Genomic DNA, 3,833 nt, shown 5'->3' on the forward strand with positions numbered 1-3,833 from the left:
AAATAAAATAACTTTAATAAAGTTAAATAAATATTTTAAAACTATTTCTAATGTTTATTTTTGAGAGAGCGAGAAAACACACATGCATGCAAGTGAGAGAGGGGCAGAAGGGGAGGGAGAGAGAACCCAAGCAGGCTCCATGCCCAGCGCGGAGGCTGACATGGGGGCTCAATGCCACAACTGTGAGATCAACCACCCAAGCCGATGCCAAGAATCGGTTGCTCAACCAACTGAGCCACCCAGGCACCACAAATATTTTACTTTAGAAAGACAACATTGATTTCTTTCTTCTTCCAATCTATCCTCCCCACTGCTGTGAGAGTCAAAAAACCAATTAGGAGACTGGTACCGAATCAGGCCAGAGGATATGAGGGAAATCAAAAGAAGTATTTTTTAGGAGGTAGAATTGAGAACTGATAGTGATCGCATCTATTCAGAGACGGATGCATGAGAATGTAGGAGATTATCAGACTGTCTGACCAGGTAGGTGGCAATGCCATGCACAAAGATAAAGAACGTAGAAAAAGAAAGGCATTCTGAAATATGCCTCTTCCTTCTCTTTGCTATTCTGTGCTGTTTTGCTTTGCTTTTCAATCCAAGAAAACCTTCAACCCATACTATGTGCATCACAGTTAGGTGAGATCTCCCCCCAAGGTGACTATCTTGCCAAGGCTCTATGGACAAACATGGGGTGACGTTTCTCAAAACTTGTAAAGAGGGGTTCTGGTGTAAAATCATCTGTGTAGATTATCATTTTTCCCAGGAGAGCATAATGGAAAATAGAGCGTTTGAGAAATCTGACCATAGGACCAAGTCCTTGCAAAGGAGAAGGGAAGGCAGGGAAAGTGGCACAGATGAGGTCTAATCCTACATTTGCTGACAGTAACTGCCTTCGCTATTGTTAGAGTATTGTATTTCAGGACTCTCTGATAGGTCAGTCTGGGCTTTAAGGCACTTCTAGTAGAAAGATTAACCTCCTTTTTGGAGTCCGTGAACACCAATCCCCTGTACATATGGGAGAATCACACTCCTACTATAATACTATTAAATGTTCTCCTAACAGCAGGGTCTGCCTTCTTAACCATTTTATATCTAATAGCATCCTGTTGTTGGGGGTTAACCATGATCATGATACCCAGTATTAGTGGGAGTGGGGGAATTGGACACTTTCAGACAGGTTCAGGTGTAAGTTTTGAGCCTTTCTGGCCAGGACACTATGTTTCAAGAAGGCTTCCTATGTGCATAACGTCTTCTCCAGCAATTCCATTTCCAGGGAGTATTTTTGCACATGTGCAAAAATTTACTACAGGTATGTTTAGGGTGTTCTTTAATCATAAAGATTGGAACTACCCTAAATATCTAAAATTAAGGATGTTTAGGTTTTTTCAAAATAATGGACTTCATTCAGATAATGAATTTCAATAAAGATATTGAAGTGAATACAGATGTGTATGTATTGATTGTGACAAGAAATTGTTGACATTTTAGAAACTAAGACACCTTGCAGAACAGAGCCTATAACCTAGTGCTATTTTCTGAAAGTGAACTAGAATACTACTTGAAAGTATTAATTATTCTTCACCCCCCACCCCCATGATGATCTCCCACTCAGACTTTGAAACGCGGGGCCCCAAAACACTAGGAGGAGTTTTAGAAATAGATTAAGAAAGAAACTAAAAAATACAAAGAAATTCTTGTCTCCCAAGTTCAAGAGCAAAAGGCTGATGAAGTATGAGAAAGTGAAGATTTGAAAAAGGATAGGAGGTGGCCAAGCCAGTTTTTTCCTGCCTCTTCAAAAAAAAAAAAAAAAAAAAAAAAAAAAAGGCCCTCAAACAGAGAGGAGGGAGAGAGGATTCAAGTAAACTGGAAAAGTAGACTAGAATGTGTGCTGCCCTCCTCCGTGGGCTGAACCTTACAGGTGGACTCCCTCCTGCACTTAGAGACTGGAGAGCAGGGTGACCTTCCCGTCAGAAGTTTGGAAGTCCTTAGTGTCCAGGTGGAGAGGAGTTTGGCCCCACAAAGGGAAGGAGAGGACAGGAGTAGGAGATTGGTCGCTGGCGGGACACCATTTGCCTCCCGAGCTCCCCTCATTCCAGGGATGTCCCAGGGGGCACCCAAGGACTGAGCTGAGCATGGTGGCTCTGCCTGTGGCCTTGCTGCCAGGAGGAAGGGTTACTCAGCAGAGTGGGGGGAGGGGGAAGGAGGTGTCCCTGCTGAGCTTCAGGTGAGCGCTCAGCTGCAGCTACTCAGGTTTCTTATGGGGGGTGGAGAAAACACCAGAGAGAAGGCACACCTGCTTCTTAGAAACCAAAGAGGTCCAAAGCGACCTGGGTCACTTCTTCACTTCTCACCACCTAGCTCACTTCTTCACTTCTCACCACCTAGCTCACTTCTCACCGGATTAGTTCCCCATCAGGAACTCCTCCATTTTTAAACTGCTCTTCGTGTAGGTGTGGCCGTGGAGTTCATGGCTGGGCAGCAGCCTCCCATTGTCCATCCCACGCTGTGGAGAGAGGAGCACACGTGTTTGGTTTCTCCTATAGCTTTACCTCTGGTACTTCTGAAAAACTTCCAATATTTACAAAGAATGTATAAAAACTTCTAGAAGCAATGAAAGGTTGAGCGGATAAAATATAGAAAACTTGATTTCCATGAAAAAAGCGATATAGCAAGGGAGCACCAGCTTTTGCGTTGGGTGGCAGCATAATCTTTATTGTTTGCACTGAAATGAAGACAAATACTAGAAATTGACCTATGGACTGTGAAACTGAAGATTTAGTGCGAGTTGTAGTCTCTATATTCCAAATTTAGCAGTATTCAATCTACAGTTGGTATTATTGGACTGTTGTTGGTAGTATAAACTTCTAAAAGTTACATAAAAATGGTTTAATAACCATTTGATCTAGTAATTTTACTCCTGGAAATGTATTCTAACAGCGGCATCAAAACATGCACATTTTAACCATAACTAGATAGATGATAGATTTTTTAATTGGTACTAGAAGAAACAGAGTATAACCAAAAATAAGACCAATAAGTACACAATGGTACATATGCTCCATGAACTACTAAAACTAAATTAGAAATAAGTTTTAATGACCAGAAAAAATTATTACTATATAATAAGTATAGACGGTATAGTTTAAAATTGTATGTACTACTTGACAATTGTTTAAGAAAAATCTATGCATAGAAAACTCTGGAAAGCGATTTACCACAATGCTATATTTTAAGGGATGAAATGATTTTCTTCTTCGTGTTTTAAAATGTTTAATGACATTACTAGATTTAGAATAAACGTTATTTTAGACATCCTATGTAAACTTGCCTCTAACCATTAAAAGATAATACAGATGTTTGTTATAGTAGAATATTTAATTTGATAGTGTTATCAACTGAAAATGAAAGTTATGGCAACTTCCTATCAATAGTTGATAATAGTTTTCAAATTCCACTTAAAATTTTTAATGAAACAACCTAGGATATTACCTTGTACAAAGTTTCATTTCCGTTAGATTTTTTTTTAACCCTATTTATCTTATGGAATTTTAAATTCATAAATCACTTCTTTTCCTGTAAGTATTTAAAAGCCTAATATTAAATATGCATTTTTCATGATTGTTTCCTTGAAGGAAAAAATTAACTTCAGTAAGTAAAAGCTGTATAGAGATCTATAAGTCTATAAAATAAGGCTATTCTGGGATAGCCTTCAGAATTTCCTAGGCTTTGAAACATTATACCAATATCACATAATTTTCATGTCCTACAATTTCTTTATCTAGAAAACACTTTGACCTTTAAATATCACATGTTAAATATTTTCCCATTTTCAT

This window comes from Neofelis nebulosa, chromosome 8 (assembly GCF_028018385.1).
Source record: "Neofelis nebulosa isolate mNeoNeb1 chromosome 8, mNeoNeb1.pri, whole genome shotgun sequence".
Lineage (NCBI taxonomy): Eukaryota > Metazoa > Chordata > Mammalia > Carnivora > Felidae > Neofelis > Neofelis nebulosa.